The following is a 24,004-nucleotide window of genomic DNA, read 5'->3' on the forward strand; positions in this document are numbered from 1 at the left end:
TCTTGATAATTCCACTGTTTAAAATGGCCCCCAAATATAGTGCTTCAAATTTAGATTGGCCCTTTTGAGACTTCTACTATTTTTGCCTTCTGTCCAAAGGGAAGAATTAAGTCTAAACTCTTTCAAAAGAGAGCTCATCAAATATTTAAAGAGAGCTATCATTTACCACCTAAAACTTCTCTTCTATCAGTAGAGCCTCATGTGATCTAATTTTGAAGGCACTCCCTATCCTACTTTCTTTACTCTAGACTTGTCCTTACTGCCCCATCTTCTGTTTTTTCTATTGAATGTAAGTACATTATTACTTCAGCATGGGTTAATCTAAAATTTCATTTTATTCTGGGTCAGGAGGGACCTGGGCAAATCAAATGAATAAATCTACTTTGTGCAAGCCCAAGTTACTAATGTTGCACAGGATATAAAGAAGAATGAATCCATTTCTTTCAAGTTTATGGTCCTTGGGATGACAAGATATATTCACAGAATCAGAAAAGGTCAAGACTGGATGAGGTCTTAGAATTTATTTACTTCAATCTCCTCCATCTCTAAATAAGGAATATGAGGTTCACAGAGTTTAGAGGACTTTCTAAGGTCACACAGGACCAATAACAACAATAACAAAAACCCAGATCTTCTGTCTCCTAAAGCCAGTACTCTTCACAATTTCTAAAAACCAAATAAGAATACAAGATTGAAATAACAGATCAATGCAACAGCAAATATGATTTTTTTAAAAATATGGTATAAGATTAATTACACAATGATTTAACAGTACTAAAGTTATTCACACTAAAAGTAACTTTGGAAAAGATGAAAGCACTGGTTCTGAGGGGGGGATACAGAAAGGAGGAGGAAAAGTGAATGATAAAACAATAATACATGTTTACAGTTTTGAGCAAAGGTTATGTGATTTGGTGAACAAATACAACCCTATGTAAGCAGATTATATAAGCATTATTATTCCTCTTTAAGACAAAGCAATAACTTTAGAGAAATTACTTACTTAAGGTCATATATTTTAGCAATGCTAAAGTTAAGGTTTTAACTCATTTTTTTCAGACTCCAGCTCCAACCTTCTTTCCATTGCTACACTAAAGACACAATTTCCCTCCTTTCTATTTTTGCTGAGTTTGGACCCTACTTAAACTTTTCATTAGAAGTATCATATAAAGTTCTCTGCAAGAGTGGCAGGCTCATATAAAAAGTTCACAGTAGGACATTTTTGGAGACAGTTAGGGAAACTGGGAGTTTGGAAGACACATATTCTTAAACTCAAATCTGGCCTGAGACATATATTAGCTGTGTGATCCTGGACATGTCACTTAACCCTGTTTGTCTCAGTTTCCTCATCTGTAAAATGATCTAGAAAATAAATGGCAAGCCCCTCCAATAAATCTTCCAAGAATACCCCAAATAGGGTCTTAAAAAATTGGACATGACTGAAAAATAACTAAACAACAACTGACATTAGCCTTTGTAAGCTCCTCCCAGATCAGTGCCTTGTCATGATGGAGGGGCTTGGGTGGCTCAATGAAACTATGAGCTATACTATGCAGGGTTACCCAAGACAGAAAAGACCATAGTGGAAAGTTCTGACAAAGATGGTCCACTGGAGAAGGAAATGTTTAACAAGAAAACCCCATGGACAGTATTAAAATGCCGAAAGATATGATATTGGAATGGTGTGCATTGGTCACAGGATCACAAAGTCCAACATAACTCACTAACTGAGCAACAGAAACCTTTGTAAAATGCTGCTTATAAACTCAGATTTTAAATTTAGCTCACTGAGTAAAAAGTAGAAAAAACAGTGTTCCCTGCCTAAAGTAATAAACAGTTATCTAAGGCCAGTGACAGGTTTTGGGAGAATGAACAGAGATGGGAGATGGATGCCAAATTCATGGACTAGCAGTAGTCTAATTTGGCTAGAATGTAGGGTACAAGAAGGCTAGTACAAAATAAGTCTGAAAATGGAGGTTAGAGAAAGATTCTGGAGGTCTTAACTAATAGGTAAAGGAAGTTATATTTTACCCTGGAGGCAATACAGAACCACTGAAGGAATTGGAGCAGAGAAATCATTTAGAAATTTGCTACTTATATGAAGGATAGATTTAAGAAGGGAGAAAACAGAGAAATGAAACCTGTTAGGAAGCTTTTAAAGTACTCCAAGTGAAAAGTGTTAAGGACTTGAAATAGATGTGTATTTGATTAAGGCATAGAACTTTGTAAATGCAAGAGGTACTTGGTAATTTTCAATCATAGGATCATAAAACATCTAGAATGAATAAAGGACTTTGGCACTCTCTAGTCCCTTCTCCTTTAAGTTAAAAATAAAGTTAATATTTAGCTTTTATTCTTCAGCATTATAAATACCAGAAATTAAAATAGAATCAAATCATTGCTCTAGAAGGAACTTTAGGAATTTTCTAGTGACCATCAATCCCTTCATTTTATTGATAAGGGAACTGAGGGTTCAAAAAAGATTATGTAATTTGCCCAATGTCACACAGCTAGTAAATCACATTAATCCTGGCCTCCTACTCTCTGATTAAGGGTTCTCACCCTCTGTAGCCCCCAAGTTTCAGAATATATATTTTGTTTTTTAAATCAATTTATGAAGGTCTTATAGCTGCTTGGTTCCTGTCTTGTGATCTTTGATTATTCTGGCTAAGGTACTTAGAATTTGATTTATGTTTTTTTCTTTCTTTTCATACTTACCTCATGTGGGTCTTTTGACCAATAAGACTTTTTTGTTTGTGATAATCTGACTGAATGAAAGTTATGTTTAAAGCAGCAGTTGGTGCTGAGGAAAGCCAAGTTCTTGGCTAATCAAGGAAACAAAAAACAGGAACCCCACTACCAGAAGACTGCTTGCCAAGAATTTCTGCCTGACATTTTTCTGATTGTGTGGATGATAGGGCACTTTTAATATGGCCTGATAAAGTTTCAAAGTCCCAGACTTAAAGGGAATGTCTCTTTCAAATGTCTAGAGTGTTTAGAGACTTGAGTACTATTAGATTTGCCATTAGCTTTTGTGACTTATCAGGTTATTTCATTTCTCCAGTCTTCTTTTTCTTCATCTTTAAATCAAATCAATTGAGTTAGATAACCCCTCTTAGAAGGGATTCAAACTGCTAAGATTTTATGAATTGACTCATAGCATAAGAGAGACTTCAGCTAACTACAAATCTGAGTATGTTTTTTTGCAACCCTCAAAGTAAAATAGCTCTTTTAGCTCTTTCTCCCTATCTTATCCAAACTAAGAGTTCATTTCTTCACTCCTCATATCTATAACCACCCATTTGTTTTTTTTTTCTTAAACAATGCATCAGTCATGATTTAGAAGAGCCATGGAGTTGCTCCAACTTGTTTCCAGACTTTCTTCTTGTTTCACTCTAGAAAACAAGGGTTTTCTTAAAGACAAGTGCACAAAATCCAGGCTGAAAGTGATAGATTTAGGGGCAAAGAAACTGATTTGGGATTAATGTAAAGGTGAGAAAGAAGTCAAATGACCCACTTGGCTTATTGCAGAACACAGTTTAATTTCTCAACCTTCGACTTAGTAAACAAGTGATTACAAAATTGAATCCTTTGCTTAAACATAAGAATGCTGATTTTTTAGAGTAAGGGTAAGCAAGAAGTTAGTTAACACTAGTTAAGAAAAATAGAACCAGGTCTACAATCCTGAGTATTTATTAAAATATACTTGTCTTTTCCCTCTTATTATATTCCTTTTCTTTGGAGCTTTCCTAAAATTCTATTATTTCCCAAAGATTTAATATGAATATCATGAATATAAACCTGTCTGTCCCCAAAGTAGTAATAGCTTTAATATCCTGCTATCACTTACAAAGAAAGACGATATTCAAGTATTTAAGGGAAGGGAAAACACAATTTGGCATTCATTCTAAAAATATCTTGGAAGAAGTTTTCCTAAGTATTGTATGTCTTTATTAGACTTTCATTTGGGGTTGACTTTATTCAATAGAGAGAGGGTAAAAAAACAGATATAATATAAAATTCAATGGAGATACACAAGAGAAAGGAATTAAAGGCATAAAGATAAAGAAGAGATAAAACTATCCCAAATTGCTGATGATATGATTGTTCACAATCACAGGGAATTGGCATAAACACTGAGACAATAGCTTCAGCACAATTATAAGCTGTAAAATAAATTCTCAAAAATTGACAGCATTTCTATACAACAATCTGTTGTTCAGTTGATTTTCAGTTGTATCTGATTCTTCATGACTTCATTTATAGTTTCCTAGGCACAGATACTGGAATGATTTGTCTTTTACTTCTCCAGCTTATTTTACAGACGAGGAAACTGAGGCAAACAGGATTATGTGACTTGCCCAGAGTCACACAGCTATTAAGTGTCTGAGGCTGGATCTGAAATTAGAAAGATACATTTTCCTTACCCTAGGCTCAGCACTCTATCCACTGAGCCATCTAGCTGTCCCCAAATATAATAAATTTCCCGTTATTTCCAACTCTTCATGATCCCATGAAGTTTTCTTGGCAAAGATACTGGAATGTCTTGCCATTTCTTTTTCCAGCTCATTTTACAGATGAGAAAACTGAAACAAATAATGTTAAAAGATTTGTTTGTCCAGAATCATATAGCTAGTGAGTATCCGAGGACATATTTGAACTTAGGAAGATTAATCTTCCTGACTCCAGGCTCCACTTTCTATCTTCTAACTATTTTATTATTATGACAACAATAAAAACCCAAATTAGTATTTACCAAACGTTGAATGGACTTACAGTTGTACATAAGTAGGTTCCACCTACTTCTTCAGGCAAAGGCTGGATAACCACTTGTCAATATGGTAAAAGGATTCCATTTTCAAGATGTGTCAAATGCTTACTGAGATCCCTTCTAACTATGAGATTCTGTGATTCTGTCTCTCTCATTTAAACCCATAATGAATGGTTAGTGCATCATTGTATAAATGAAGGAATAAGGCTTCAAATCAGTTTAAGATGTCCAGCAAGCTTAAAGGAAAAAGAGTTGTGGCAAAGAGAAAGAAACAAAAGACCAATTTCACTTACTTCATAAGCTTACTTGGAGCTTCATAAGATGTTGGAACATCATAAAATGTTCAGATATTGTAGCCTGCAATCCCACAAGGTAGGGAATGGAGGTGTTATTATGCCCATTTTATAGGTAAAGAATTAACATGTGGTTAGTCAGTGGCATTATTATTCCCATACTCATCCATATTTGAAATCTTAATATCATTTTGGTTTTTTCTCCTTCTTTACTATCCGCAAACATTTAGGTGCCAAGTCTTAGCATGTCCTGCCTCTGCATTATCTTCTCTTTCTCCTCTTTCACCCTAATCTTGTTTCTAAATTCCTCTTCCTGAACTATTGTAACAGTTTCCTAACTAGTCCTCCTATGCGCTGTCTCTTTCTGCTCTGACCCATCCTGCATACTATTGCCAGAATAGTCTTCTTCTTCTTCTTTTGTAATTTATTTTATTTTTTCAAATACATGTAAAGATAGTTTTAAAAATTCATTTTTATAAGATTTTGAATTTTGATTCTTTTTCTCTCTCTCTTTCTTCCACTCTTCTTCCCCAATATAGCAAGCAATCTGCAATAAGTTATACATGTGCAATCATGGAAACATTTCCACATTAGTAATATTGTGAAAGAAGAAACAGAACAAAAGGGAAAACCACAAAAAAAAAAAAACTGAAAAGTGAAAATATTATGGTATTATATCAGATTAGTGTTTTTAAAGGACATTTGTAGTCATGTCACTTTTTATTCTTAGAAACAAAAAAAATAAACAAAAATAATTTTGATGATTTAATTCTTTAACTTAATATCTGTGTGAATTTTCCTAATGCCTCTTACCTCTGTACCTTCCCTCTGTTATTTTTATTTATTTATTTGTTTATTATATTTTATATAGATGTAATATATACAATATTATTTATTACTATTTATTTATTCTCTACCTAGATTATTTGTACATAGTCATCTGCATGATATCTGTCCCATCATGTTAAGAGCTCCCTTGAGAACAAGAATTCAAAAACTGAACTGTATAAAATCATAAGATTTTTTTCTTAAAGAAAAATATATCAAATGTTTTCCTACATTAGCAACTTAAAAAGAATTGTATGTGTCCAAGATACAAGTTATACCTGCTGCATATATGCAGTTGGCAAATATTCTTTTATCAATGATAGTCAAGCCCACTTCAGAAGACCCATTTACATAAGATTTCTATTCAGCATCTATTCCATTATCCATCACCATCCCACATTCACCACCTACAATTAACTAAAAATATCCTTGCTTAACTGACACCTAGCTTTTAATAAACCATATTTCAGACAAATGAAAACATTTTAAAATTCAATCAAGATCTGTTGTAATGATACTATGATTATGTTTTATAGTTTAATTAGCTTTTGAAAAGGCAATTATCCTAAGCCAGTTTTTTTTAACTTTTATGTTCTTTAAAAAAAAAAAAAGAAAGAAACATAATTTTCTACCTTTTTTTCATATGACTATCTTTTTATATTCCTTTCTCAGTGAAGGTCATTAATGCCTTCTTACAAATATGAGTTGATTTGTTCCTTTCATGGACAAATTGTCCATAGTTTGCAACTTAATCACATGTTCAGCAGAATACTAGAACTTAGAGAGCTGAAAGTGCTCTTAAAGATGGTTTAGATGAACCCCCTCTTTGATATATGAGGAAACCAATCTATAAGAAGGAAAATTTGTCCAAGGTCACATAATAGTAATAGAGGGGGCAGTTAGGTGTAGCAGATAGAGAACCAGCCCTAGAATGAGGTGGACCTGAGTTCAGACACTTACTAATTGTATAATCTTAGATAAGTCACTTAACCCTGATTGCCTAGGAAGAAACGAAGGAAGGAATAGAGGGAGGAAGATACAAGATGTTGCAATGATTAAAAAAAAAAAAAAAAAAAAAAAAGTAAAAGAAGTTTCTTCTCAGAAAACTCCTCCAAATAGTTCTAAAAATTTCATCAGATTAAATCTTGACCAGAAAATCCAGAAAATTATTTGTTCAGCTCAGCATACAAGATAGACAGGGATGTTTATCACAACTGGGGCAAGAGGCAGTCACAGACCCATAGTAGGACGCACCCAAACCTTTCTTTTGGTGTTTTTTTACCCACTACACAATTCTGGGTGATAGATCCAAGGTGAATTGAGAAGGGGACATGGCATTAATAGGAAGGGAAGCCCTGGATGGTGTTCCAAGAAAGGAGAAGATTCAGAAGCAAGCAACAACAGCAATGTGATTTAGACCCAGATACAGAGCAGACTGCCATTTCCAGCACATAGCCCAGATTGCAGAGGAATAACCAGGACAGGAATTTTAGGTCTAAGGGAAACTACAATTCTGCCGCTCTGAGCTAAGTGAGCTTTCTTTCTGATAGCGTCAGAGTCCCCCAGCAGTTTACTCTTGCTCTGACCCAATCCAGATCAGGAATTTGCCAGGCCCAGACCATGGGAATAACAATCAGACTTTGCCCTTGGATCAGACCACTTTGGGAGCAGAGGGAGCATGTAAGTTTCCAGATTTCCCTGAGATGTTGGAATAACACAATATGCAAAACTGTAAGAAAGCAATAATAGAATCAGCCTAGTCTTTCCCTCTGTAAGTGCCACAGACCCCATACTAAATATTAAATCTGAAATCAGGAAGAAATCTGGAAGAATGAGCAAAAGCAAATAAGCAAACAAAAGAATCCTATCATAAAGAGCTATTATTGTGGCCAAGAAGCTCATGAGCAACACAGAAACAGAAAACGATTACAAATCATACATAAATTTGAGCACAAATTCAACTAGGATTCCTAGAGATGAATCAAGTATTAAATTTTAAAAGTTTTTAGAAAGGAAATAAAAGTGCTTGAGGAAAAAAAATAGAAAAGAAATAAAACTGATGGCAAAAAACAAATAAATAAATAAATTCAAAAGGGAACTGGCAGCTTAGTACAAGAGGTACAAAACCCTACCCAATCAAAAACAAAAAACTCCCTGAAAATAAGAATGGATTAACTAGAAGCCAATGGCTCCATGAGGCAACAAGAAATATTAAAACTAAGTCAAATGACTGAAAATATAGGAAAAAAGTTAAATATTTCATAGTGAAAGTTGTACACCTAAAAAACATCAAGTAGAAAAAATTTAAGAATCATTGGACTGATGAAAAAAAGAACCTAGACATCCTATTTCAAGAAATCTTAAAAGGAAATTGCCCAATGTGTTTAATCTATATTGGATTGCTTGCTATCTTGGGGAGGAGGAAGAAAGGGAGAAAAATTTGGAACACAAGATTTTGCAAAGGTGAATGCTGAAAACTATCTTTGAATGTATTTGGAAAAATAAATATGATTAAAAGTAAAAAGAAAAAAAAGAAAACTGCCCAGATCTCTTAGAACTAGATGACAAAGTAGAAATAGGAAGAATCCTTTGGTCACTTTTTGAAAGAAATTAAAAAATTAAAGCTTCCAGGAACATTATAGCCCAAACCCAGAGTTTCCATGTTAAATAAAAAGTACTACAAAAATTCCCAAAGAAAGAATTCAAGTAGTAAGGTACCACAATCAGGTTCATACATGATTTAGTTACCACAATTATAAAAGAGAAGAGAATGTGGAATTTCTTTTTGCCCTGTCAGTAGTATTTTCTTTACTAGTAGAGGGCACTATACAAATTTCCATGACTGTTGTCACTTGACCTAAAACTTTAAAATAAATAAATTGTATTAATTTGTGCAGGCACACTTTCATCTATTGAATTTCTTAAATAAGTATTCTAGAATAAATAAAACTTTAAGTGAGAATTATTATGATCTTCCTTCTTTCACAAAAGATAAATATAAAAAGAGAATGTAATTGGAGTTTAACAAAGTATTTCTGAATTTTAAAAAAAGGTTGCAGTAGACATTGTTCATAAAAAATCAGTAAGGTGATAAATCACAGCAAAAAAACACACTTTTCTTCCTCTTAAAGGCTTTTATATGCAATTATTTTTTCAGTTACCTCAATATTAAAATTTTTTAAGTCATCCAAGAAAAATGCATTTTAAAAAATTATGAAATTTGAGAATGAGAAGAGAAATTAGAGCTCCTCTAGTCCTATTCCCTTGTTTTGCAGACAAGGGAATGGAGAGATAAAGAGTCAAGATAACTTGCCCAAAGTCTAGTTTGTCCAAGACCATAACCAACTCTAGAAACCAAGTCTTCCTTCTGAAAATCAGGCCTATCATCTTCTAAATGGAGGGCCATAACATGATCCCAAAGGGTATGTGATCAATCAATCAGAGGTTTGGGAAAAGGTAATAACCTCATTCTTTCTATAATAGTCAATTGTGGGATTTCTCTCCAATATAAACACATCTACCCTTATCACTAAACACTCTCCATTCTATCCTTTCCTTCAAAATTGAAAGCTCCCAACCTGCCTTTCTCTGAATCAGGATTGGACCCTCAGGGCAGTTGTAACCTAAGGTCTATCACGTAGGGACAGCTCGTGAAGATGTCTTTGGGAAAAAATTCTGCCTGAATGTTAGTCAATTTCCTAGCTGGGAGCTCTGACTTGTTCTGATTCTATTCATAAAAACTCCATAAAACAAAGCAGAAGAGCAATTTATTATTATTCATCTCATTTGGGAGTATTCAATAAATTTCACTAGCTCCCTATTACCTCTGTGTGGTACGGAAATGGTGAGGGAACACCATTTAATAAAAAAAAGCTGGAGAGAGCTCTAGAGAAAAGCAAAGTTTATTTGTACATTCTCGCGAGAAGGGCGTCCCACTCTTCGAGTAGACTATCGAAGAGAGGAAGCGCCTCCTGTGGGCAGGACAGCACCTTTAATCCCTAACGCAAAACGCCCCCTCCCACCACTGACCCTCATCCTCATTGGCTGAGAGTCTTACATTCTAAACGCGAGATCTACCCATGAAATTGAACTTGACCAATAAGTACATAGTTGCCCATATTTGGATGAAATAGGGAGATGTCATAGGAGGGCAAGGCAATGCCCTTCAGAGTCCTTCAGGCCTACTCGAACTCTGAAGTAGATGAAGCCTTACTCGATTTTCACAACTGTCTTGAAAGATCTCACCTCATCTCATTCATTTGTGATCTAGAGGACATTCCGGCTTCAGAATCCATATATTTTCTCTGATTGTCATTTATGACTAGAATTATTTCTCTCCTTTTCTCTACTTCCTGACTTCCTTCAAATATTGTTAAAATTCCACCTTCAAGAAAAATTTTTTCCTGTTTCCCTTTCATTCTACTACCTTCCTTCTGATGATTATTTCCAATTCATTCTGTCATCATTCTTGTCTATATCTTCTTTGTACATAAATGCCATTAAAATATGAGCTTCTTAAAAAGAGGGGGGATGTTAGGAGCCTGCCTACTTATTGCTCTTTGCAGTGTCAATTTTTTCTCCTTTCTTTGTATTTCCAAAGCCCTTAGCCCAGTGACTGGCACATAGCAGGCGTTTCAAAAAGTACTTGACTGACTGACATGCCTAAAGGACCTTTTATTGTCCCTATGACCAAGAGAGAGAGAGAGAAAGAGGGGGGGGAGAGAGAGAGAGAGAGAGAGAGAGAGAGAGAGAGAGAGAGAGAGAGAGAGAGAGAGAGAGGAGAGAGGTTAATTGTTGTAATAGGGTGTGGTAGATTAACCCTCTGGAAAAAGAGTGAGAGTGGAGGGGCAGGAAGGGGAGGAAGTGAGGAAGGGGTGGAGGTAGAAGGCTATGTCAAGCATTAAAAATCAGTTGTACCAATGAAATGAACCAAATCAGTTCCAATAGAGCAGTAATGAACTGAACCAGCTACACCCAGTGAAAGAACTCTGGGAGATGACTATGAACCACTACATAGAATTCCCAATCCCCCTATTTTTGTCCATCTGCATTTTTGATTTCCTTCACAGGCTAATTGTACACTATTTCAAAGTCTGATTCCTTTTGTACAGCAAAACAACTGCAGGGACATGTATACGTATATTGTATTTAACTTATATTTTAACATATTTAACATGTATTGGTCAACCTGCCATCTGGGAGGGGGGAAGGAGGGGAAAAATTAAAACAAAAGGTTTGGCAATTGTCAATGTTGTAAAATTACCCATGCACATATCTGATAAATAAAAACTATTTAAAAATTTTTTTTTAATATTTTAACCTCAAAAAAAAAAAAGATTCAATTGTACTGTCTTTCAAGACAGCTCCATCACTATTGATACAGATCTCTTCATTCAGATAAGCCTTAAGATAGATGAGATTTAAAAAAATAGTCGTCACAATGAACCTACTTGTAAGAGTTAGTTCCTGTTCCTGTCTAATTTAACTTTAACGATGAGTTTGTCTCCGTCCAGAAAGAAAGTGTGCCAAATTTCCTGAGTTTGCCCTGAATTAGCTTCCAGTGAAATGAATTTTGGGAATAAATGATTATATTCTTCTTCATATGAACCAGTTCATAATATGTAATTCTCATAAAGGCTTCTAAACAAGTTGGAAGGGAGTTTTAAGAAAATAACCACTAGTAATGACATAAAGTTTATAAAGTCTTGGATTAATAGTCATTAGTTAGAGAGTTAGCCTGGAACTAGCTAACTAGTATTAGTTAAGAGGTAGTGTGAAGGAGAAACATTATGGGAAGAAGGAGGAGGAAGGGAAGGAAGTAAGAGCAAGAAGAAAAGAAAGGGAGAAGAGAGAAAAATGGAAAGGAGAAAGATAGAACATAAACTAAATGTAATTTAGAGAGACATAAATTAAATTTAATAAATTTAGAGAAAATGTAAATTAAAAACTTAAAATTGAGTATTGGTTAGTTTCTTAAATATCTAGGCATAAATATTTCTAGGACATATGTACTTTGACCACTTTTTACATTTTATATAAGAACTGGACATTACCGTCATTCTTAGAGATAACAAATATCCAACTACTATATTAAAGAATAATTTGATTCTACTATTTTTATAAACCACAAACCATTGCATCCTAGTAGATTATTTCAATGGGGAATGTTAGGAGCCTGCCTACTCTGTCATCCTTTGCAATGTCAAATTCAATTAGAACCTCATTATGTGCATGTTTTCGCCAAAACAACAGGTTTGTGGAAAGGGGTCATTTTCAAGTGGGTGACTACTAAAATGAGGTAGCAATTTTCTGTTTTTAACCAAGTTGGACCTTTTCCATCTGAAAATGATGTGTCCCTTAAAAGGAAAGGAGTTCCCTGTTTCTCAAGTCTGGCATAGATCTTGGAATGCACAAGAGCATGCTGCTTCCATGCCTCAGGGGAGACTAAAGAGTAGACTATAGTATAGAGTCTTCAGGAAGAAATTTGACTGAAAGAGGTCTTACTAAGGACTTAGAGAAGGAACACTTCAGACTTTCTTTCTTTTCTTTGGATCACCTCTTCTCCATTAAGAGAAGTGTCCAGATGTAGTCTTTCCTCTTTACATATGTACCTCCAAGTAACTTGCTTTTCTGCTGGACAAAACACAAGTATCATGAGAAGGGGTAATCTAATTCCATTTTATTTGCAACAATGTTTGTATTCCAGTATCTTCAAGACTGTTAAGAATTATAGCTTCAAGTTAAAATAAAAAACATTTTTAAAGCTAACATTTATAAAGCATTTAAAGGTTTACAAAGAATTTTACAAATATTATCTTATTTTATCCTCACAGCAACCCTAGGAGGCAGGTGCTAGAGATGATGATCCTATGGGAGTTGTCAAGAAAGAAGTGAATAGAATGGTTCTTTTGACCCTCTACTTCTTTGGAACATGCTGTTATCTTAATTTTTAAAGGTAGGGAGATATGACTACTATAATTATATATAAATTATATATTATTTTATTGTAGATTTTATTATTACTAATTAAACATATATAGATAGACAGTATCACTATCTAGGAGTTTGACCCTTTATCTTTCATCCCCAATTGAATAGACCATTTCTCAGGGGCAATTGATATCCAGCAAGTTGGACCTCCTGAGATGTTCAATTTAGCCAAGATTCATAAATGAAAAATGACCTGCCAGACCCAGCAAACCATGCGTAAATACCAGCCAAAGCTATATGATTCATAGTTTGTTCTTTGTTGCCTTAACTTTTATGAATGTAGTTATTATAAAATTCCCTAGGTCAAGGAATGATGACTTACTTCAATGTATTCTCATCAACTCTCCTTTATTAAGATTCTGATTTTGGTATGAGCCAGCCTCTACTATTTAGCACCATTGTCTTTTATTTACTGACATTTAAAAGAGACTGATATTTGTATCACAATCATATTTCTTGGCATTCCTCAACTAAAATTGCTTTCTTCCAGAATATCTATCTCAACATTAATAGAGAAAAGATGAAATGGAGCAGTCATGAATACTGACCCTATATTCAGGAAGGATGATCTATGCTGTACCATAATCCAGTTGTCCTTTTTTTAAACTACCCAGAAAAAAATGAAGGTATATTTTCCCCAAAGTCCACTTCCTAACTCTCCATAATCTCTATTTTAATTAGTCCTTGGTAGGTGACCTTCATGATAAGCTCCGTGAAGCACTGTGGTCACATTATGCAATCCAACCAAACACAAGAACATACCAAAAAACCCCAATAATTACCATGACTTAAAAGGATATCAATTCACTATATGGCTTATGACCCACATGTGTATAATACACTTACTTGCAAGCACACATGTGCATAAACATATGCAAACTATATACACACAAACATATCATACATAGCACACATGTATAATCATATCATACTAGAAGCACAGACATTTATGTGATATACACAAACATGTGTGTGCATGTACCTATGGGCATGCATGTGCAATACAGTGTTATGTACAATGCATATGTGCACATTTGTATTTTTTAATACATATTTCTTTGTATATGGGCATGGATTGTACATATGTATAGGTTCACAGCATGTTTACAATATATTCATGCATAAGTCTATGCACAGGACACATAAATATACATAAGACACCCACATGACCACAACACACAATATAGCAATATGTGTGCATATAGACACACATACACATCCTCACACACATATATATAGTATACTTATAACTATGTGCATACAAGTAATGCTACATACACACCGACTTGTGTGGGAGGAAGAGTCTCCTCCTTTCTCCTTTAACTCTCTGACCCTCAGAAACAGACTTGAGGTTGAGGCTTCATTTTTTTCTGTTTTCTTCAAGGAACAAATCTGGAATCCCCCCTGGTTGGAGATCAGGGAATATGATCTATGTCAATCTTAGAGGCAGGATTCCAGAACATGAGGTATATGAAAAGCTTTGAGAAACCCAGGAGGTCATTAGACTTGAAGGTTGGGACTGGCTTTGTAGGAATTAGGATTAGCAGCAAATCATTTCTCCAGATTATGAGGTAGTATAGAAGGGATGAGGGGGAGCAAAGAATGGATGTTTGTATATATTTTTGTTATTTTTTGAAGTAAATATAAATATTCCTTTATAAAGGCTAAGTGGGTTTTATTAAATGGTTAAAGGGAATTAGAGTATAGGGGACTCCTACAGATGGGGGAGCATAAGTAGTGGGGGGCTAGAGCCAGTGGTAGTGAGCTTATAGACCTCTAAATCCCTAAAAGATTACTAGAGAACACTGGTGAAATGTAACATCCCTAATCTTCAGGCAGTGACATCCAAAAGAGTTATTGTTATAATACTATCCCAGAGTTGGCTCAAACTGAGTTTGCTAGTTGGGCTTTTACTAAGTATGTTTGTTTTTTCCTAGAGCCCTCTGCCAATGCCTTAACAGAATGAATAATGATAAAAGATAACTCTATTAATAGCAAAGCCAATTAAAAATTAAGTGTTTAAAGGTTCTAGCTATCCAATAACTTCCCTATCACAAAAGAAATGCTAGTTTCAGGCACAGGTCAATGAATGGACGATTCCTTATTGTTTTATTGTTCATCCTTTGTTTTTGAAGACATCACAGGCACTGGATTTAAGCAGGCAATTGCACAAAGTCATCACCTTTATTCTCTAAAGACATCAAAATCCAGTGTCCAGACAAAAATCAAGACAGTGGCCTAGGATGCAGTGGATGACCTTGACAACTTCAATGTCTAACCAACTTCATGCTTGCTACGTACAGCCTCCTTCATAATTGTTGGAACAAGAATATCAAGGTCCAGAAGCAGAGAGTCTGTTGCTAAATCTGCTGTTCAGTGGGTTGCCTTTTTCTGCCTATGAGGCTTGAGTTGTGGTAATTCTATCCCCTGTAAAATATGTGCAATGGAACAATATAACTATTTCCCACTAGTATTACTACCGTGTTTCCCCGATAATAAGACACTGTCTTATTATTTTTTTGGGACTAAAAAACACCAGAGGGCTTATTTTCAGGGGAGGGCTTATTTTATCCTCCATCATGCCCCTTTTATCCTCCATCATGCCCATTTTAGCCTCCATCATGCCCCTTTTATCCTCCATCATGCCCATTTTAGCCTCCATCATGCCCCTTTTAGCCTCCATCATGCCCCCTGAGTGCTTATTTTATTCTCCATCGCTTACTGAACTTACCGAGTTTTTAGATGGTCCTGTCTCAGCTCTACTCCGCGGCGCTGCTCTCAGTAGCGCCAGCAAGCAAATCACCAGGGAAGAAGAGGATGACGCGCTCACTGCTGCAGCTCTGATTGGATGCAGCTCGGAGCGCGACGTGCGTTTCACCCGGGAGGGGAGGGCGGCGCTGCTTACTGAAGGTACCGCTACGCAGCATATAGCGCAGGGGATCACCATGATGACCGTTTTCATAGTAAGTTCGATAGGGCTTATTTTCGGGGGAGGGCTTATTTTAGCGGAATATTAAAGAGTATGTGGGTGTCTTATTTTCAGGATAGGTCTTATTATCGGGGAAACACGGTAGCTCTCATCAAAGTAAACCAACATGATTCTTTTTTATTTTTATTTTTCTCTAAAATACTACTCAAACAGGAACTGTGAAGGTCACATCACCCTTCCTGTCACATGATTTAAATATACTTCTGCTATCTATCTCAGACACTTATTTCCCTGCAAATTTGATGCATAAATAATCCCTTTTTAGAAAAACATATCACTCATCTTATTTGGAACCAAACTAGCCTAGAGGAAATTTGAGCTTAGAGCTTTAGCCAAAAATGGAAACAAGAATAAGATATAATCTGTAGATAACGATGAGTTATTATGCAGAACCTAGGTCTCAGGGTTCCTGAGTATGTATATTTATTCCCATATAGAAGATGTTTTTGACTACTAGAAAGTTAAATTACTTTTTTCAGGAAAACTGCCTACAGCAACTCACATCTGCTTAGTGGGGCTAAGCAGAATAGTACTTTTGTGAACTGGAATTCTAATTTGTGGAGAGTAAAAGAGTTTATGATTTATGAAAGGCATCACCGTTGCATGTACAAAGTGTTTAAAATACTCATTTATAAAAATTCTATTTGTTTACAACTTTTCATGATATTGCATAGTGGGTTACCTGATTTCAGGTCCTGTGTTAGAACAGCTCCAAACACATCTCTCATAGAAAGGTTGCAATCTGCCTAAAGGTTGAAAAAAGAAAAGATCCCTTATTTGTTGTTGATTTTTCTAAGAGCACATCCTGTATCAGAGGATTCAAGGGCTGAAGTGATCCATTCCAATAATAGAAGAAGAAAATGATGTTGAGAAATATCAAGGAACTTGCTCAGCGCCATATAGGAGGCAGAATTAAGAAATAGAATAGGTTCTATGCACAGCTAGTTCTAGTTTTTTGTTTTCTATTTGGGTTTGGGGGTAGGCAACTTATCACCATCGTAATGATGTTGAGGAATTAAAAATAAAATAGCCAGGGGTTTCCACTGCTAAGATTAATTTATTCCTCACAGAGGTGAAACAATAGAGAATATTTAATAAATTTGTCCCCAAATTAAAGAGACAAAAAGGAAATTTTCAGTCTCACTCTCTAATCTAAGTACCCTGATTTCTCCCCCTTTAAGAAAAAACTATTTGTGCTATTAAAAATTTCAATGTGAGAAGATAACAGCTTCTTTAAAAAGGGAAATATAATGAGGCTCCATCACTAATTGGCTCACTAATTAAAAAATGCTGAAATGTCTTTGGTAGCATACCATTACTAAACTTTTAACTCACTGCCCCATAGCAAAGGATTTGCTCATATACACACGTTAACTATTGTGTTGTCCTGGTTTCTTCTATTTGTAGTTGTGAAAACAGAAACTCAAGTAAGTCCATTTATGCATGTGATTACAATAATCACTTGGCCTGAATACAGAAGACTAATAATCCCTCTCCTGTTATTGGCTCTGTTGAATATTCTCTCCTGTTTTTCAACCAAGATGCAGGACATGGTCAGCATATAAATGATCACGTTTTGGATTAAACCTTTTTTTCAGCAGCTGTGTATCAAAAGGCTAGCTGCTTCACTGGCTAGTCTCTTGCTTTGGCTTGCTTGGACACTGTGAGTCTTACTGGTGGTTTGATATGAAATCAATTGAATGATCATAGGTCAATGTAAACCTAAAGATTTTCTACTGAATTTCCTGGCAAAATGTTGAATTGCTTTAGTGAATAAGATAATTCACATGGGAAATTTAAATTTTAAATTTTAAAAAGCTTATTGCACATTTTCTCCAAAAATATGTTTTCTGGTTCACTTCTTTATTTTGCACACTTAAAAATTGCATGGAGATCCATAATAGAATAGATATAACCTATAATTCTATTTGTTTGGTTTATGCACATAGTTTATAAATGAAGGTGATTTATTGTCATTGATCAGAAATAACACATGTGGACCATTTTGGAAAACTTAAGGCAATAAGTAATGTGAGCTATAATAATTATAATGAAGATGAGAAGGAGGGTGCAAGTGGTTATTCTCTTGAGAAAGTAAATAGCACCTGTAATTTTAAGGAAACAATTTGCCTTATGCAACACTTTTATTTTTAGTGCAACAGATTATTGATTAATGAATACCCAGTCCTGAGGGCGTGTAAGTTTGGTGAGCCTACTTCTGAAATTACCTGGTAATGTGAAATGGCAGAGTTCTGTTCTTTACTTCAAAACTTGTGTAAGTATTCAGTGATTGTTTCTAGTCCATCAATTATGTGACAAAGAAACTTGATTGATTGCTAAGTCAGAATTAGATCTATATTCAAAAAGCACAAAGCAACTAAAGCTAAGGTTTATCATTTACTTTCCTGCCTAGTACTATTCAAATTGGAAGGGGCAAAGACTACTTCTAGTTTCCAGGCAGGGAAAATGAACCAACTCCAGCAGCCTGCTGTTCCCCAGTGCCCCAACTCATGAAACCATGAGCACAATGCCTTGCTGTTCCTTCTTTATGTTGTCTATATTTCCTGCCTTAGGTAAAGGAGTATTAGAGATGAAGAACCTAGCTTGTGATCTTGTGAATTTCAAAATGTTGGAAGAGCAAGACAGCAGAAGTTGATTGGTGAGAGTCAATGAGAGTTGGAAGGAAACCAAGTAAAATAAGGAATAAAGACCACAGCGAAAGGCAGAGAAACATTATAATTATAATAATCATTGATATAATGATCAATGACAACCAAGGGGGAATGAGTGTTTTGGTGCCTTATTTTGACAAGGGAAAAACCTCTTCGTACTACATCTATGTCTTTTTTTTCCTTTTGACTTCTTATTTAATGGATAATGACTATTGCTCTCAGATATTTGTATCAGTTCTCTTCCAATATCAGAACTTTATCAGGAAAAATTTACCAAGATTATTTCCTTTTTAATACATTGATAGCACTTGCAAAAAAGCTTTTCTGCTATATAATTATTGATAATTCTTCTCATGCATAATTGTGAAATGCATTCTCTCTAACCTCCTTTAATTTTTTTGTAATGTAACTTTTTATTTGCAGGTCATATTTAGCTCACTTGGAATTTTTTTAAGAATATGATGAAAGAATGTTCGCCTAACTGTAATTTCTGCTATATTACTTTTCAGCTTTCCCAACAGTTTTTATTGAATAATGAGTCCTTATCTGAGTAGCTAGTGTCCTTGAGTTTACTGAAAATTATATTACTGTATTCAAATGATTCTGTCTTGTTTACCTAATAACCTGCTCCATTAATCAACTTTTCAGTTTTTTTAATCACTAGCAAATAATTCTGATAATTACTGTTTTGTAGAATAAGCTGAAATCTGGCTCTGTTAAATTCCCTTCACTTTTCCTTTTTTTTCACTAGTTTCCCTTGTGACTCTTTTATACTATTTTTTCACTAGTTTCCCTTGTGACTCTTTTATACTTCCAAGAGAATTTTTCAAACTATTTTATTTTGTTATTCAAAATAATTCTTGGTAGTTTGGCATAGCATTAATTCTATAAATTAATTCAGATTATTTTTATTTACATATTGTAAGTACAGACTAACCATGAACAATTAATCTCTTCAATTTGTCTTTCTTTTTTTCTGTAAAGAGTATTTTATAGTTATATCCACATAGGTACTGAGTATCTCTTAAATGCTTAACTACCATATCATTTATATATTTTAGAGTTGTTCCCCCCCCACCCCCCAAAGCTGGGGTTAAGTGACTTGCCCAGGGTCTCACAGCTAGGAAGTGTTAAGTGTCTGAGACCAGATTTGAACTCTGGTCCTCTTGAATTCAAGGCTGGTGCTCTATCCACTGCTCCACCTAGCTGCCCCCTTAGAGTTGTTTTGAATCGAATTCATTTTTCTACATTTTTCTCCTGGGTTTTGTTAGTAATATAAGGAAAGATTTGTGATTTTGTGGTTTATCTTATATCCTTCAACTATATCTAAATTAATAGTTTTTAAATTAAGTTTACAGACTCTCTAAAGTCCTCTAAGCAAACTACATTATCTTTAACCTCATACTTCATCATATTCTCTTCTTTTCCACTGACTTGTACCATGCTAAATATAAATTATATTTAATCATATCTAGTAACTTTGAAATTTTATATTTTAAATTCCTTTCTTTTGAAGCTTCAATCCAATATATTTATTATAGGCCTACTAAGTGCAAGGGTCTTTTCTAAATGCAGAAGAAAGATGAAAAATCACTTCATGATCAACTGGAAATGAGATACAGCAAGTTGAATTTAGAGAATAACTTATACTGAAGCTTACTGGAATAATAGTCAATGTTCTTGGAGCATTTTATGGTATCTTTGGGAACAAAACAGTTCCTGGTCCAGTGTAATTCAATGCCAGGAAGTGCTGTCTGGGAGTCACAATTTCTGATGGAGAAATAAGTTAAAAGACCTCATTTGAACTCCTATACACATTGTAGGTTTAGCATGTCTCCAAATTTTTCTCTTTTCTTCGAGAAGAGTAATAATTGGTCATACAGTTAAAAGGTATCTCAAGAGATCATTGAAATGTTCCCATCCCTGTGAGCAAGAGAGGTCTTAAACCTTCCTATGATGACAATGTTTCATCTATAATCACTGTCTTTGAATATATAAAAGGATGTCATATGAAAAAAATAAGATTCAATCTGCCCCCTAGGAAACTAGAATTAATGGAAAAGAACTTCCTGATAATCATATCCTCAAATGACCTGGTTAGTGAGTTCCTCATGGTGGGGAGGAGAAGCAAGAAAAAAGGAATCTTCAAGATCACTTTTCAAGGAAATCACAGAATGAATCCATACTTTAGGTAAGGTTTGAATTAAATGATTCCTAAGAACTCTTTCAAATCTAATTCTGTCCTTTACTACATTTTTAACTACTAGAATGAGAAGAGCAGCTGTCCAAGCACCAGCCTATTATAGTATAAAAATTAAATTGGTATATGGGAGCTCAGAGAAATTGACAATTCCATCTCATGTGACTACTTTGAGGCATGAACTTCTACTTTCCTGATCAAAAAATAGTGATAGCCTGATTCAGCAACTGGTGGGCACAGAAAATCATCTAAAATTACTAAGTATTGTTATAAACAACACACATGATATTCTGTTTTTCAGAATAAATATAGATATTAACACTGCTTAACACAAGGTACTGTCACCTAGTATTTTACCATCCTCTTGCTCCTAATTTTCACAGGCTGTCTCAATATTTTTTCAGCAAGAGGTCAGCCTTAATAGGTAGGACTTTTAAGTTCTCTAAGACTAAAAAGCCATAGCTGAGTAATGAGCGGAGGAAAAAAAGTGAACTGCCATTCCACATGGGAAGCTGCTCTTTCAGAAATTTTCAAAGGAGTACTTGAAGGCCCCATCATTGTAAGTAGTCGCCTTAAAAACCATTTGTGTTGTCATGCATCTAAAATTCTCCAAAGATTATTCAAGGCTTTTGATCCAATGTAATTTTTCTCCAGTAACAATCTGCTGTCATTCCATATCTACCTATTTCATACTCCTCCCTAAACTATTCTTCATCTTCATATTAACCTGTAATCTCTAAATCCCTTATCATTCTGCCAATCCATCACTCCCACTCTATTTATATTCCCCTTACTCTCAAAGCTTGACCTCTTAACACTGTCCTTTACTCTCAAATCTGTTCTTTTTCCTCAAATTTTCAAATATGTGTAAAGATAATTTTCAACATGTTTGTTAAGACTGTGTTTCAATTTTTCCCCTCCCTTTGACCTCCCTTCTCTCTAAGATAGCAAGCGATTAGATATAGGTTAAACATGTGCAATCCTTTCAAACATATTTCCATATTTGTCATATTGTACATCTCTTGCTCTCTTTAACTGTCACTACTTGCCAAACCCCAAATTTAGATTATTCTCAGCATCCACTTCTGGTCGTACTTACATTCAGACTGGGTCCACCACAAATGTATATATGTTATCTTACATGTATATATATATATATATATATATATATATATATATATATATATATATATATATATATATATATATATATATATATATATATATATATATATATATATATATATATATATATATATATATATATATATATAAAACCTAATTTCCTTCTGTCAGAGGGAATGATTTTATCAGTATTTTCTTACTATATCATCTCTTCAAATATCTTTTGTAAATGTAATGGGGATGTTTGTTTCTGATTTATAGTGAACATATTGGCAGAGGCTCAGGAGCTACAGTACTACAAACCCCAAGCCCCTCAAAAATTCCTTAATAAGCCTACAAATAGTAGTTAGCCATCTTGTAGGGATACCAATCTCTGAATTTGAGCATTTCAGAGGAGTGTTACACAAGAGAATTTTTTTCCTGAGGCAATTGGGTTAAGTGACTTGCCCAGGGTCACACAGCTAGAAAGTTGTGTCTGAGGTCAGATTTGAACTTAGGTCCTCCTGATTTCAGGGCTGGTGCTCTATCCACTGAACCCATCTAGCCCACCTAACTCCCTAACAAGAGAAATTTTTATCTCCCCATATCATTGTTTTCATTCATGTCACTAATTCCAAATGTGGAAACTCTCCACACTAATGAACACTATAACCTTGTTGGAATTCAATCTTAGTTGCCCTTGGTCATGCAACCAATATGTGTCAGGTGGTCTTCAATTCTTCTCTTTATGACTTCAAGGTTATGTCTCTATTCACTATATTGAATACTACTTTTATATGTGAGTATATCTGAATGGCCGGAAAAGTCAGTGCAATCCCTTGGTAAATTATTCAAGGCTTTTGATCCAATGTAATTTCTTTATTCAAAATATGATTCATCCTGGAATAGTATGGTTAGCATGCTAGACTTGGAGTAATTTCAGATCTTCCTCTGAAACTTATTAACTGTGTGATCCCTGGAAAGTCACTTAAACTCTGTGTGCCTCAAGCAGCTCCTTAAGATTTTTACCTGCTAAATCACAAAAAGTTAGCCATCTATTTCAATGGAGGAACATCAGACTTCTCTAGTATTTATATATGATTAATATATTACTTAGGCTGCACTGGCTATTCTTTGATAGCATGAATTCTAATTATCTCATTGCCTATAATGTCCAGATATAATTGCAAATAATTATCTTATCAAGCTTTCCTTGTTATATCCCTGAGATATTATCTTATGACTCAGTGGAACAGTTTAATTAACATTTTTCTTTTAAATATGTTTCCAAAGCTTAACACATTTTGAGTGGAACACCAGCTGTGACACTAAAAATATTCCTTTTGCTAAGCTGTTTGTTAGATGGAGGAAATTATGACAAACTTTTGAAGTCTATAATTATTGCAATGTATCTTGCGGCAAACAATTTATTGCATGTTTCTCAAAAATACCAGTGACTGTTGGATACCAGTTAATAAAACCACAAGTATTAGAGATCACTGGGCATATCCTGGAGAGTTTTGTTTATTTTCACTTGTATGCATAATGACTGTTTCCAGTTTTTTAAACTTCCTCTCCAGAGACTGGAAGCTAGATAGATCTCTAACAACCCACAAAAATAAGGAAGTAACTGATAATATCACATTATACCAGGCTAGAGCTCAGCAGCTTGTTCTGTCCATTGAGATCATAAAAATTCTTGCTTGTGATCAAGGTTGGGTGACTTCCAGAAAGCAGGTCAGGAAAATTTCCATGGGGCTAGGCTTAAAGTAGTTTCCAGTGCTTCTACTACTATACCTTTCCTTCTCCTAAAACATTGCAGAAAACACAGGCTAATTGAAAAACATTGTCTTCCTTCTAGAGTGGCTTGACCCTGCTTATAATGTGAAGCTTTTTGATGAATAGACAGGCTGTCATTATTTTATCACAGAAGTTGCAAAAATCCAATTCAATTAATCATGCATTTATTAAGTGCCTCCTATATCATAAGGGATAGTGCCAGGCACTGAGGATACAATGACAAAAATAAAAGGGTCCCTGCTCTCAAGGAACTTAACCTTCTTCTGAAAATACAACATACAAGTAAATTTAAAATACATACAAAAGCAGGAAGTTCTATATTAGGTGGTCCCTGAGCTGTGTAGAACTGAGAGAGTA

General features: G+C 34.7%; 1 long non-coding RNA gene across 3 annotated transcripts in view; it reads right to left on the minus strand.

Moving 5' to 3' along the window:
* The window catches only part of LOC141553301 (uncharacterized), a 274,117-nt gene that overhangs the window by 233,915 nt on the left and 16,198 nt on the right, over positions 1 to 24,004 (minus strand). For 2 of the 3 annotated variants that reach the window (XR_012485381.1, XR_012485383.1), the window contains exons 3-4: positions 16,554 to 16,617; positions 15,191 to 15,309 (exon numbers count right to left, since the gene is read on the minus strand). This is a non-coding gene — a long non-coding RNA (uncharacterized LOC141553301). Of the gene's footprint in view, positions 1 to 15,190; positions 15,310 to 16,553; positions 16,618 to 24,004 lie in introns of those variants that run through there. The other variant, XR_012485382.1, reaches the window with a different exon arrangement.

The sequence above is a fragment of the Sminthopsis crassicaudata genome, chromosome 2 (assembly GCF_048593235.1).
Source record: "Sminthopsis crassicaudata isolate SCR6 chromosome 2, ASM4859323v1, whole genome shotgun sequence".
Classification (NCBI taxonomy): domain Eukaryota; kingdom Metazoa; phylum Chordata; class Mammalia; order Dasyuromorphia; family Dasyuridae; genus Sminthopsis; species Sminthopsis crassicaudata.